This window comes from Girardinichthys multiradiatus, chromosome 6 (assembly GCF_021462225.1).
Source record: "Girardinichthys multiradiatus isolate DD_20200921_A chromosome 6, DD_fGirMul_XY1, whole genome shotgun sequence".
Lineage (NCBI taxonomy): Eukaryota > Metazoa > Chordata > Actinopteri > Cyprinodontiformes > Goodeidae > Girardinichthys > Girardinichthys multiradiatus.
Genome location: NC_061799.1, coordinates 42,833,792 through 42,848,306, shown reverse-complemented (window position 1 = coordinate 42,848,306; position 14,515 = coordinate 42,833,792).

Here is a 14,515-nt window from a genome sequence, read left to right as displayed (position 1 = left end):
ATTCGGAAATCAAGGTGCCAGAGTCTGGAGGAAGACTGGGGAGAAGGAAATGCCAAAATGCCAGAAGTCCAGTGTCAAGTACCCACAGTCAGTGATGGTCTGGGGTGCCGTGTCAGCTGCTGGTGTTGGTCCACTGTGTTTTATCAAGGGCAGGGTCAATGCAGCTAGCTATCAGGAGATTTTGGAGCACTTCATGCTTCCATCTGCTGAAAAGCTTTATGGAGATGAAGATTTCATTTTTCAGCACGACCTGGCACCTGCTCACAGTGCCAAAACCACTGGTAAATGGTTTACTGACCATGGTATCACTGTGCTCAATTGGCCTGCCAACTCTCCTGACCTGAACCCCATAGAGAATCTGTGGGATATTGTGAAGAGAACGTTGAGAGACTCAAGACCCAACACTCTGGATGAGCTAAAGGCCGCTATCGAAGCATCCTGGGCCTCCATAAGACCTCAGCAGTGCCACAGGCTGATTGCCTCCATGCCACGCCGCATTGAAGCAGCCATTTCTGCAAAAGGATTCCCGACCAAGTATTGAGTGCATAACTGTACATGATTATTTGAAGGTTGACGTTTTTTGTATTAAAAACACTTTTCTTTTATTGGTTGGATGAAATATGCTAATTTTGTGAGATAGGAATTTTGGGTTTTCATGAGCTGTATGCCACAATCATCCGTATTAAGACAATAAAAGACCTGAAATATTTCAGTTAGTGTGCAATGAATCTAAAATATATGAATGTTAAATTTTCATCATGACATTATGGAAAATAATGAACTTTATCACAATATGCTAATTTTTTGAGAAGGACCTGTATATTTATATATATCTGATTAATTGATCAATTATTTAATAAATCTCCTCTTTTTATTATTTTGTTGCATTTAATGGCACACTAATTTATATTTCTAGCTACGTTTTGGCCCAGTAATAAATATAAATAAATATATATATATTCATTATGTCAGTCAAATGTAATACAATTGAAAACGTTTGCTTTTTGTGTCAAATTTTGCAACCTGATAAAAGTAAGATTGATTGAAATTAATTAATTAAAAAACTTCAAATTAAAAAATATCCATTTCTTTTATTGTGTCCCACCTCTGTTCTTCTGAATGGAACCAATCTTAAAACAGCAAATCAGACAGAAATAATAAAGATGTCTGGGGTTTTGTAGTTTTTTTTTTTCCAGCAGCAGATTGGTGTGCCTTATTACACAGCAATGATCAGGGTTGGCTGGTAATTGACCAGAACCGCACTGGTACTTTTTGTTGAGCTCAGTGCAAGTGGTGCTCGCCAAAAAAGAAAAGTATCAACCGTCTGAAAGCGCGTTTGTTTGTACAAGCACATGCCAGGTTCAATATAAACACAGAGGAAATATTTATGTCTACATGTTTGATAAACACTTTAAAACAGCAAAAAAGTTACAGTTATGAGGCCAAACTTTGTAGTTAGTAGAAGTTGTTTGGGAATAAACGTCTTTAGACTCTTCTGCCACCATTTATTGAATACAGGCAGATTTTAGGAGAAACCTCAGAAAAAGCTGTCGTGTTGCTTCAGTGTTGGTGGTTGTAAAGATTGAATCCAGATATGATGCAAACTTCTTGGATCTATTTTTGATGTGATCTCTAATAATGAAAGCAGCGAGATGTTCGGCTGAATCTGAAGACAATAACTGATGTCTAAGTTTCTCATGTGATCAGTTATGAGGGTTAAACATTCACTGTGTAAGAGATTATCCAAATAAATCATGGCTGAAGACTTTTATGTGCAGCAACACTTCAAACCAACATTAAATGATGATTCCTCCTTGGAAAACGTATTCCTCTGAGAGTTTAGACTGAACAGCACACAAAATTAGTTAAATGTTGCTTGTTTAAACAGCTTCCGTCTCGGTATTTGCCTTAGTCTATTTCTGTGATGGTGCTCCATCAGAAGTCTTCCTGTATACAGTCTTTCTAACAGAAATAAGCTGCCACTCAAACACCTTCCGCCTGTTCTCTGAGCCAAGGCATAGACTTTTACTTTAAAACAACTAAAGAAGACAGACCATTTGTCATTTTAACCATTATCTCTTTGATTACCCATGTTTTTGTATCAGTTTTTACTTCTGAGCCATATTTGTCTAATTCCAGGGAATGGGCTAAAGGGAGCTGCAGATTCTGTTGTTGTTCAGTCCCTCTTTGCAAAGGTCAGGAAATCATGTGCTTGTTATTATGGAGCCATAAACACAAAACATTCACAGCAATAAAATACAATGAGACACAAATCAGTCACGTGTTGTTTCTGCTTTTAACTTTATGTTCTCTCTTTTCTCTTCGTAGAAGCTACACCTGGCCTGACCCTTATCTAGCTGTGACACCTTCCTGGAGAGGGGAATCATCCAAGCTTCTGCTGGCAACAACTTAATGTTCACCCTCTACTGATGATCCACATGGCCCTGTCTTTCAGTGTTTAACCCTTTCTCTCTCCTAGACATGACTACTGACTGAGCTTCTACTGTGACTAACTCTATGTGCTCTCTTTCAGACTCTAACCTTGAAAACTGGATCAGAGTTTATCTGTTCTTTCTTTCTAGGTGAAACGACTAAAGGAGCTACATCCATTAACATTTACTTTTCCTTTCTATAGAAAGGACTCCTGGATCAGTGCTTCTTTGTTCTCTTTGTGTCTCTGCTCTGTTCTCTCAAACCCCCAGTCGGTCGTGGCAGATGGCCGCTCACACTGAGCCTGGTTCTGGTTCTGCTGGAGGTTTCTTCCTGTTAAAAGGGAGTTTTTCCTCTCCACTGTCGCTACATGCATGCTCAGTATGAGGGATTGCTGCAAAGTCAACACCAGTGACTGTCCACTGTCTCTACATGCTCATCCAGGAGGAGGGAATGCTGCAAGTCACTGACTGGATGCAATCTGCTGGGTTTCCTTAGATAGAAAAACTTTTTATCCAATTTGAATAAATAACTAACTCTGACTGCACTGTTCAATTGTTAGGATTAATTGGAATGTATGTACCTGACTGTTGTGAAGTGCCTTGAGACAACATGTTGTGAATTGGCGCTATATAAATTAAACTGAATTGAATTTAATTGAATTAAATCTAAAGTAAAGACCGTGCATTTAAGTTGACATTAATATTGTCAAGTCTCAAACTAAATGGCTTCAAACTGAAGTAAAACTTTTTTTACTGTTAAACAGAACAAAATCCAAAATGATTTTTATTATCTGAGATAATCACACTCTTTATATGATTAACTATGATATATAACTATCTGTTAAAGACAACAAGGGAGATTTATTATGCAGAAAAACATTGCAAAACTAACCTGAGTCGGGGTCATAACTGAAATAATTTCCACTAGGACCTAAAGGTTGCAATACAGCGCCCCCTTCACTCGGCCTCCATGTAATACAGCCAAGACAGCTCTGTTTTTATCTCAAAATCAGCATTAAAGCAGATTCCAATCAGTTTGACAGTTTCATGAGTTCAGAGTTTTTCAGTTACAGCTGTCAGAGCAAAACTCTGTTCTGCAGCAGGTGAGAATAATAAAGTTTTCCAGCTTTTGATTGACAAACTCAACAATGTCTCTGCCGTGTGAACAGTCTTAGATACATAAGTTGTGTCCATCAGTCCAATAAATGTCTTGTGCTGATCCATGCAGCCCCTGAGTCTTAAACTGAGTCCGAACCCTCAACTGTCAGAGAGGCCAAAATATTACTACTTACCCAAAGTGCCTCCATAATCTCTGCAGCTCTTGCTGGTCCTCAAATAGTAAAGAGCAGACTAAGCTTTAACCTGCCGACACTCTAAACTGAGCCCAAAGTAACAACCTGAAACCCAAAAAACTTCAAAAAAATTAATAAATGAAAATTTCAGGACACCTGTATTTAAGTTTGGTCATAAAGGAGATGAAAAACCAAAAGGTTTCTCTCACATAAAAGATTTTTAAGAGAAACATCTTGATTTGAGCACATGATGTCAGTCAGATAATTTAAATGTATCTGTGCTGTTCCTTTGGATACTTACCTGCAGCTGCAGGATGGTCCAGGAGTAGAGATAGAAACTCCAGCTTCTTTCCTCATCTTTGCTAGATCTCCCGCCCATGAACTGTTGAATCAGTTTCAATACACCCTCAGTTTTATCTAATTCGCGTGGCCAACGAGTGACAACGCTCCACTCGCTTCACCACGTCATCAAATAGGAGGAACTTTCTGCTGCTGCTTGTCGGTTTCAACTTAACATGGAGCGAGTGATGGTGCTTAACTTAACAAAAACTTTACTTTACAAAAAACCAAAACTGAGCCTGGTTCTGCTGAAGGTTCCTTCCTGTTAAAAGTGAGTTTTCCTCTCCACCGTCGCTACATGCATGCTCAGTATGAGGAATTGCTGCAAAGTCAATGCAAGCCACTTTCCACTGTCTCTACATGCTCATCCAGGAGGAATGAATGCTGCAAGTAACTGACTTGATGCAATCTGCTGGGTTTCCTTAGATAGAAAACTTTTTAACCAATTTAAATAATAAACTGTATTTGACTGCACTGTTTGATAATTAGGATCAAATTAAATGTATGTACTGTATTTTCCGCAATATAAGGCGCACTTAAAAACCTTAAATGTTTTCAAAAAATGACAGTGCGCCTTGTAATCCGGAGCGCCTTATATATGGATCAATTGGTTAATTGGTTGATCCATACTGGTTGTACACAGCGCTCTGTCAAAATGTTTCAGTACGACTGGTAAACTACAAAGTCGCACCGCTTGCAGCATTACGGCTACCGTAGTCAGGGGCGTCGCCGAAGTAATAGCGGTAAACGCCTGTACTGTGCTTACTTCTAGTCCAACACCACTTGTGTGTGTGTATAACGTTTGAATGTACTGTTGCAGGAATTGACTGAACTATATGTGATTAGAAGCTCAGTGTGTGGGGTGTATGTTTCGTGTGTGTGTATGGAAGATGTTGACATTACTCCTCCGGACAGAGGTGGCGCTGTGTGCTGCCGTAGCTGAGAATCAAGAGTGAAGGAGTGACGTCGGTATTATTGTGTGTGTGGGGTGGGTAGAGACGACCGGAGCAGCGGTGTATGAGTCTGTAAGACCTGTGTTTTTACATGCTGCAAAGTCATTAAAAAGAACCTCGAATCTCGTCAACAACTCAGTGTTTTGATGCTGTTTCTTCATGCTCAACTCAGCAACATATGAGTGAGGGAGTTAACCCCGAGGAAACTAGTAACTTCGGCCCTGGAGAAAGCGTCTCCCCTGTGTCATCAGACTACGGTCAGGGGACAGAAACAGGAAAGGTTAACAGTACTAATGTTTGATTTAGTGCATCAAACTGTTTCTTTTACGTGTTTACTGAATCAGGGAAAAGTTCCCTTTCACGTTTTAACTAACGTTTGATTTCAACTTCAACTTCATAGACTCCAATGCATTCCTAACATGCGGTTGGCTCTATTCAATAGACTTCTATGTAGAGGAGACCTTACCATGAGAGTGAATGGAGTTATCAGAACGCTGGTTTGTAGTGTATTAATAAAGTTTGACTGACTGACTTATCTGACTGTTTTGTTGACATTCTCTTTAGCACAGCTCCATCTAGTGGATGCATAACGCAACCCCAGTCAAACGTTTGACTGCAGTAGCTTCTATTCTATGCGCCTTATAATCCGGTGCGCCATATATATGAAAAAAGTTCTAAAATAGGCCATTCATTGAAGGTGCGCCTAATAATCCGGTGCGCCTTATAGTGCGGAAAATACGGTAACTTGAAATCTGTATGATTCGATTAAAATGACTTTGTAAAGTGCCATGAGACAACGTGTGTTGTGAATTGGCACTATATAAATAAAACAAATTCAATTGAATTCAATTAAATAGAACCTACGGAGAACCTTGCATGGTAGCCGGCGGCAGAGAAGCAGGAACATTGGAGGCCAGCGATGCAGAGAGTCTGGAGAATGGCCAGGGAACTGGGAGAATCAGTAAAGAACCTTGTCTGCAGGTTTGTCAGAGTGTGGAGGACCCTGTAGAAACCCTTTCTGGTTGTCGGCCGTGAAGGATGGAGGACCCTCTGGGAAACCTTTTCAGCAGGTGAACCACGAAGAAGCTTGCACGAAGATGTGGAGGGAACAAGGAGAATCTTTTCAGCTCATCAACCAATGATATATGCCAGTCAGCAGTAAAAGTATGTGAACAACAAAACAAAAAAGACATATTTCTCTTTTTGTCATAATATTTCTATTTCTTGGGGCTACTAAAAAATGTATGAGTCAAATGTAACGTGGGAGTTTAAAAGATAGTTATTGAATTTGTCCTGTGACTGTTAACATACTGTAATACAATAGATGACCAGTGCCTTCCACAGTGACAGCTAATATTCCTCAGAACATGTTACTTCCACCTGACCAGGTCCTGACCAAATAATTCATGGTATATTTCATCACCATGTTCTCACTTCAAGCAATCCTAAAGAGCCACTTTGAGGCGCAGGTTTCCTTTACTGAATAAAACTGAAATACTGACAACTCAACATTACAGAGAAGTGGAGAATTACAGAGAGGACAAAGTTACCAAGACAACCAGTTATTTCCTTACGCTACAGTAACTCGGATGGGACAATGAGTATCTGCACTTTCGCTCCCAAACCAAAAGCTTTTATTTCAATGAAATATGTAGTTTGGCCCAGTTGTTGGTGTCAGACTCCAGTGATTTCTGTTTCTGTTATGATGAGTGAGGTTGTTGCAGGACCAAAGTGCAGGGAGGGGGAGGCAGCATCATGGTAAGGAGATACGTGTATTTAATGATAAGAACTGATAAACTTACAGGTGCAAACAGGACAAGAAAAATACAGGCAGTTTCTAAGGACATGGAGCAAGTAGTACCCAGGGTAGTTTCCAGGAGGAATCAGTGGAGGACAATGATAACCAGAGAGTATAAATGCTGAGGAAGGGTGGACAATGGACCAATGAACACAGGGAACCAATCAGAGGGGAATTAGGAATAGCTGGTGGAACAGAGAGACTGAAGTCAACTGAGGGAGTTAGGCTAATTAACACAGATGAGCAGGGAGACCAGGGAGGTTACATAAAACATTTTAGTGAACAGCAATAAGTAAACAACGAGACTACCAAAAGAACATAAACAGGTAGAAAACAGATCTACCATGAAATACGAGCTAAAACATTTAACATAGGAATATAGGGAAATAACAAATACCTGACACCAGAATGAATCTAATATACATGAATGAACTAAAATATAGCAAATGGAGAACATGGCAGTGCAGAGAAAGTAGACAGAACTCAAACTAAAAACCCCTAACACAGGCAGATTCTGACAGTTTCTTTATTCATAACTTCACAGAAAGCAAGAATATTACCACATAACACCACATTGTGGTCACATGGAATATATAAAAGCTGACCGCAGTGGGATTGTTAGTAATAATACACACTCGTACTCGTACTTGTCGACTTCCACTTCATCCGGTACCGGGTCGAAGGGGGACCAGAATCATTAGAGACACCCAGACGTCCCTCTCCCCAGACACCTCCTCCAACTCCTCTGGAGGGAGCCCAAGGTGTTGCCAGGCCAGCCGAGAGACATAGTCCATCAGGCGTGTCCTACGCCGTGTCCTGGGCCTCCTCCCGCTGGAACGTGCCTGGAACACTTCCCAAGGAAGGCGTCCAGGAGGCATCTGGTATAGATGCCCGAGCAACCTCAACTGGCTCCTCTTGATGTGGAGGAAAAATGGCTCTACTCCGAGCTCCACCCTACGGAGGAAGCTCATTTCAGCCACTTGTATCCAGGATCTTGTTCTTTCGGTCATGACCTAAAGTTCATGGCCATGGGTGAGGGTAGGAACGTAGACTGACCGGTAAATCTCTTCACCACAACGCACAGCATCCCCAGTACTGCGGCAACCACACCGATCTGTCTGACGATCTCCCGCTCCATTCTTCGCCCACTCGTGAACAAGACCCCAAGATACTGGAACTACTCCACTTGAGGCAGGAACTCCCCTCCAAAGTGAAGAGGACAAGCCACCCGTTTCCAGTCGAGAACCATGGCCTTAGACTTGGATGAGCTTATCTTCTTCCCAGCGGCTTCACACTCGGCTGAGAACCGCCCCAGTGCATGATGTAGGTCCTAGCTAGATGTGGCCAGCAGGACCACGTCATCTGCAAAAACAAAGAGATGAAATCCACTGGTCCCTAAACTAGACCCCCTCCAGCCCTTGGCTGCACCTAGAAATACTGTCCATAAAAGTTATGAACAGCAGCGGTGACAAAGGGCAGCCTTGTCGAGTCCAACGTGCACCTGGAACATGTCCGACTTGCTGCCGGCAATGCGGACCAAACTCCTGCTCCGGATGGCCCCTAATAAAAGTCCCCCGACTCCATACTCCTGGAGCACCCCCCACAAGGCACCACAAGGGACACAGTCAAATGCCTTCTCCAGGTCCACATAACATTTGTGGACCGGTTGGGCAAACTTCCATAAACCCTCAAGTACCCTGTAGAGGGTATAGAGCTGGTCCAGTGTTCCACGGCTGGGATGAAAACCACATTGCTACTCCTGAAGCCGAGATTCGACTATTGGCCAGACTCTCCTCTCCAATACCCAGGCATAGACCTTACCAGGGAGGCTGAGGAGTGTAATCACCCTACAGTTGGAACGCATCCTCTGGTCACCCTTCTTATGAAGGGGGACCCCGGTCTGCCAGTCCAGAGGCAATGTCCCCGACCGCCACGCAATGTTGAAGAGGTGTGTCAACCATGACAGCCACAGCACATACATTTGAGGTACTCAGGGCGAATCTCATCTATCCCCGAAGCCCTGCCACCGTGGAGTTTTTTAACCACCTCGGTGACGTCAGCTTGGGAGATGAAAGAGTCCAACCCTGAGTCCCCAGCCTCTGCTTCCACCAGTGAATGCATCACAGCAGGATTGAGAAGATCCTCTAAGTACTCATTCCACCGCCCGATAATGTCCCTAGTCGAGGTCAGCAGCTCCCCACCCCCACTGTAAACAGTGTTGGCGAAGCACTGCTTACCCCTTCCTGAGGCACCGGACGGTTTGCCAGAATCACTTCAAGGCTAACTGGCAGTCGTTCTCCATGGCCTCACCGGACTCCTCCCGGGCCCAGGTGTTTGCCTCTGCCACAGCCCGGGCCACGGTATGCTTGGCCTCATGGAGCACATCAGCCACCTCAGGAGTCCCACAAGTCAACCACAGCCAATAGGACTCCTTCTTCAGCTTGACAGCATCCCTTACGGCCGGTGTCCACCACCGGGTTCGGGGATTGGCGCCGTGACAGGCACCACAGCCACAGCTACGGGCAGCAGCATTGACAATAGATACGGAGAACATGGTCCACTCTGACTCTATGTCTCCAACCTCCCCCGGGATTTTGTCAAAGCTCTCCCGGAGGTGGGAGTCGAATACATCCTTGGCCTAGGATTCCGCCAGACGTTCCCAGCAGGCCCTCACTATGCCTGTCCGGCTTTCTCCTCTTCTGGTGGATCCAACTCACCACCGGGTAGTGATCAGTGGACAGCTCAGCCCCTCTCTTCACCCAGGAGCCCAAACCATGCAGCCGAAGGTCTGAAGACACGACAACAAAGTCGATCATCGACCTCCTGCCTAGGGTGTCCTGGTGCCAAGCACACTGATGAACACACTTTTGCTGGAACATGGTGTTTATTATGGACAATCCGTGACTAGCACAGAAGTCCAATAATGAAACACCACTCAGGATTCAGATCAAGTAGGCAATTCCTCACAATCACGCCTCTCCAGTTGTCACTGTCATTTCCCACGTAGGCATTGTCCCCCAGCAGAATAATGGAGTACCTGGGAGGGGCACTATGCAGCACCCCCAACAGGGAAGGCAAGAAGGTCGGGCACTCCGCACTACAGCTCGGCCCGTAGGCCAAAACGACAATCAGAGACCTGTCCCCAACCCGAAGTCACAGGGATGCGACCCTCTCATCCACTGGGGCAAAGACTACATCCTGCTTCGCCTGTAAAATTTTGGATTACAAGCTGTTGCGCAGGAGGGTAGAGCTGTGTCCAGAGTGGCGCACGCCCTTTGCTATTGGCGTGCACATGAAGCAGCTGGTCAGTGCTGCGTCTGGGCTGACAACACCATAGGAGCGAGCACAACTTGTTAACTGTGTTGCAAGACGTAACTTGCAACAAATTGGCCAATCAACATTGGCCATATAAAAGACAAACGTGTCTGTCAATTAATTTAATAGAGGTTTGTCTCCCTTGATCTTTAAAATCTTTTCCGAGATTCACCATGTTCTTTTTTGAAAGTATGTGTTTGAACAGTTCAGAGTTTATCATAAACAGCCACAATATTCAAGCCTAAACCACTTAAAATAGTTTGTTGTAGGAGTTGGCAATCTGTATGTTTTAGCTTTGCAAATTTTAAAACGCAACATCACATCACTGTACTGCAAAGAATTTAAATCGAACATTTATATACATAAGAATAAATAATTTTCTAATGATTTTACTGACTTAATTTTGTTTGTTTTGCCAATATTTCATTGATATACGTGTTTAATTGTCAGTCAGTCAGTAATTTTCTATACCGCTTCTTCCATAGTGAGTCACGGGGAAGCTGGTCGCCAGTCCATCGCAGGGCAACACACAAACAACCATGCACACACTCATTCATACACCTAGGGACAATTTAGAGAGACCAATTAATCTAACAGGCATGTCTTTGGACTGTGGGAGGAAGCCGGAGTACCCGATGAGAACCCACACATGCATGGGGAAAACCAACAATATGGTGACTCAAATAACTGAATGTCCACGATTTAACTAGAATTTTATATGCTTTCTTTAATTAATAATGCTTTTGCAGGGGTCAGTAACAGCTTAAATTCGGCAACACAAAATAATTTAAATAATAGAAATGAATCAATCAACTCAACCTGTCTTTCCCTGATGCTGAAACTAGTGAGTTGGGAGAGGCTTTGAAGACGGAGGCTCATCCATGCACCTGATGGAGAAGATTCTTCAGGTAACAACGAGTGGTTTCTTGAAGGGAATACGACTCAATCTTCAGTTTTCGTCCTTTAGGTGGCAGGTACTGATGCTCCAGGCTTCGCTGGTTAAACAGGATCTTTGTTGTCATGTGTCTCCGAAGACAGTAGTTTCCAGAGGCTGAACAGTTGAAGGAAACCCGGAGACATAAATGGGGTTGATTCAGGACTTCCAGAAGCCTGAAACTTAGAGCAATCAGCTGTTCACCGATCAAGTTCACTTCTGTTGTCTGGATAAAAAGGCTTTAGATGAAATCAGATTCTTAATCTTGAGGCACAGTCCTTCTAAGGCAAACGGGTTGATCCTCTTTTTAATGCAGTCGATCAGTTGGGCTGTGTCTCTGTTCCTTTTCCATCTAAGCTTATTTTCTCTGTCCGATCTTGTTCGCTGGTCTTCTGCGAGGAAACAACCAACCAGTTCCTCTATTCTTGCCCATTTTATGGAGCATTTCCACCAGACTCTTTGTGCTCATTGGCCAGTGGTTGTTGCCATGGCTGTCCCATTGGTCACCCGTGACATAAGCTGATCTTCTTTTTCTGGAATTTCCCGAGTCGTGTCAATATCAGACATGCCATCATCATCTCAGTCCTGAGCTGTCTGCTGGCCTCTTCTTTGACCTGCGCCCCCGCCTCAGTCATCAGCCTTGTGCTGTAAGCTGCAGCTCTTACTTCCCCAATTCCTGAACATCTGCTCTATTCCTGTCTCACTCAACATTACACTTCCTCTTAAACAGAGGCTTTATTTCTTACATCGGTGCTGCTCAAACTTTTAGTTACAGCGCTCACTTCATTTACAGTTTAAAACCATCACTTCATTCTTTTTATTCATGCTTCACAAAGTATTAATGTTATATCTCTTTCATATATAGCTGATTGAGAATGTCAACCCTTAATGTTTTTTACTTTAACTATCAGTTCTTAACCACATTTCAATCATACATCTTTTAACTTTTAATCAAAGGTTACTAATTTTATTCAATACATGTGAAAGAATATAAAATCATCATACATCATTTCTTTGGATACACTTGTTTATATTTTTGCAAAAGATAAGACAGTTGATATATGGCAGGAAATACAGGTCCTTCTCAAAATATTAGCATATTGTGATAAAGTTTATTATTTTCCATAATGTCATGATGAAAATTTAACATTCATATATTTTAGATTCATTGCACACTAACTGAAATATTTCAGGTCTTTTATTGTCTTAATACAGATGATTTTGGCATACAGCTCATGAAAACCCAAAATTCCTATCTCACAAAATTAGCATATCATTAAAAGGGTCTCTAAACGAGCTATGAACCTAATCATCTGAATCAACAAGTTAACTCTAAACACCTGCAAAAGATTCCTGAGGCCTTTAAAACTCCCAGCCTGGTTCATCACTCAAAACCCCAATCATGGGTAAGACTGCCGACCTGACTGCTGTCCAGAAGGCCACTATTGACACCCTCAAGCAAGAGGGTAAGACACAGAAAGACATTTCTGAACGAATAGGCTGTTCCCAGAGTGCTGTATCAAGGCACCTCAGTGGGAAGTCTGTGGGAAGGAAAAAGTGTGGCAGAAAACACTGCACAACGAGAAGAGGTGACCGGACCCTGAGGAAGATTGTGGAGAAGGGCCGATTCCAGACCTTGGGGGACCTGCGGAAGCAGTGGACTGAGTCTGGAGTAGAAACATCCAGAGCCACCGTGCACAGGTGTGTGCAGGAAATGGGTTACAGGTGCCGCATTCCCCAAACCTGGGCTACAGAGAAGCAGCACTGGACTGTTGCTCAGTGGTCCAAAGTACTTTTTTCGGATGAAAGCAAATTCTGCATGTCATTCGGAAATCAAGGTGCCAGAGTCTGGAGGAAGACTGGGGAGAAGGAAATGCCAAAATGCCAGAAGTCCAGTGTCAAGTACCCACAGTCAGTGATGGTCTGGGGTGCCGTGTCAGCTGCTGGTGTTGGTCCACTGTGTTTTATCAAGGGCAGGGTCAATGCAGCTAGCTATCAGGAGATTTTGGAGCACTTCATGCTTCCATCTGCTGAAAAGCTTAATGGAGATGAAGATTTCATTTTTCAACACGACCTGGCACCTGCTCACAGTGCCAAAACCACTGGTAAATGGTTTACTGACCATGGTATCACTGTGCTCAATTGGCCTGCCAACTCTCCTGACCTGAACCCCATAGAGAATCTGTGGGATATTGTGAAGAGAACGTTGAGAGACTCAAGACCCAACACTCTGGATGAGCTAAAGGCCGCTATCGAAGCATCCTGGGCCTCCATAAGACCTCAGCAGTGCCACAGGCTGATTGCCTCCATGCCACGCCGCATTGAAGCAGTCATTTCTGCCAAAGGATTCCCGACCAAGTATTGAGTGCATAACTGTACGTGATTATTTGAAGGTTGATGTTTTTTGTATTAAAAACACTTTTCTTTTATTGGTTGGATGAAATATGCTAATTTTGTGAGATAGGAATTTTGGGTCTTCATGAGCTGTATGCCAAAATCATCCGTATTAAGACAATAAAAGACCTGAAATATTTCAGTTAGTGTGCAATGAATCTAAAATATATGAATGTTAAATTTTCATCATGACATTATGGAAAATAATGAACTTTATCACAATATGCTAATATTTTGAGAAGGACCTGTATGTGAGCGTGACTCGAAGACAGCAAAGGAAGCAGCTACACTCACAGAGGTCTTTACATCAGTCAGGAAGCCAAGTAAATCCACTGGGGGTGAACAGTGCTCTGGTGAAGCTCAGGCTAGACAATTTTCTAGTTCTAGGCAGTTCCCTGCCCAAAGATCTAGCAATTTTACAAAGGTATGTTCCAAGTCATCAGTTCAAGACATAGGATCTTATCACTGTCATAACTTTAGCCAAACACAACACTTTTGTCCTATTCTTAAAACAAAACTATTTCTTTTTTGTTTAGTCCCAAGACCAGAGACAGAAACTGTAGAAAAGAAAGTTTGCACTGTTCCTGTTCTGATTAATGGGCAGAAAGAAAAAGCTTTACTTGGCTCTGGGTGCTTCTGGGTGCACAAAGTGCAACGGCAATGCTGGAAGAGCTGCCCTTTTATGGAGAGCCTAGAAAGAGTAGAAAGTCCAGAGCTCATAAAAGCAGGGATAAGTTTAAAGGCTCAGGGGAAAATGAGAAAGCTTCCTAACCCAAATAATATGTTGGTGTTTGACAGTCCCTCAGACTTAGGTGCACCCAGAGAAGTGACCTGACTCTACAACCCTGGTTGGAAAAAGTAACCGAGGTGGAGGGAGTTCCTCAAGGCAATGTAAGCTGTCTGGAGGAAGCACTTGATTAAAGGAGGTATATTGTACCAGGAAAAAAGGTGTGAAGATTTAGCACTTCCACAGCAGTTTAGACTTGAGTTGATGGAGCTAGGCCACTCAATTCCATGGGCGGGTCATATGGCTTTTCACAAGACACTGAGTAAAATCA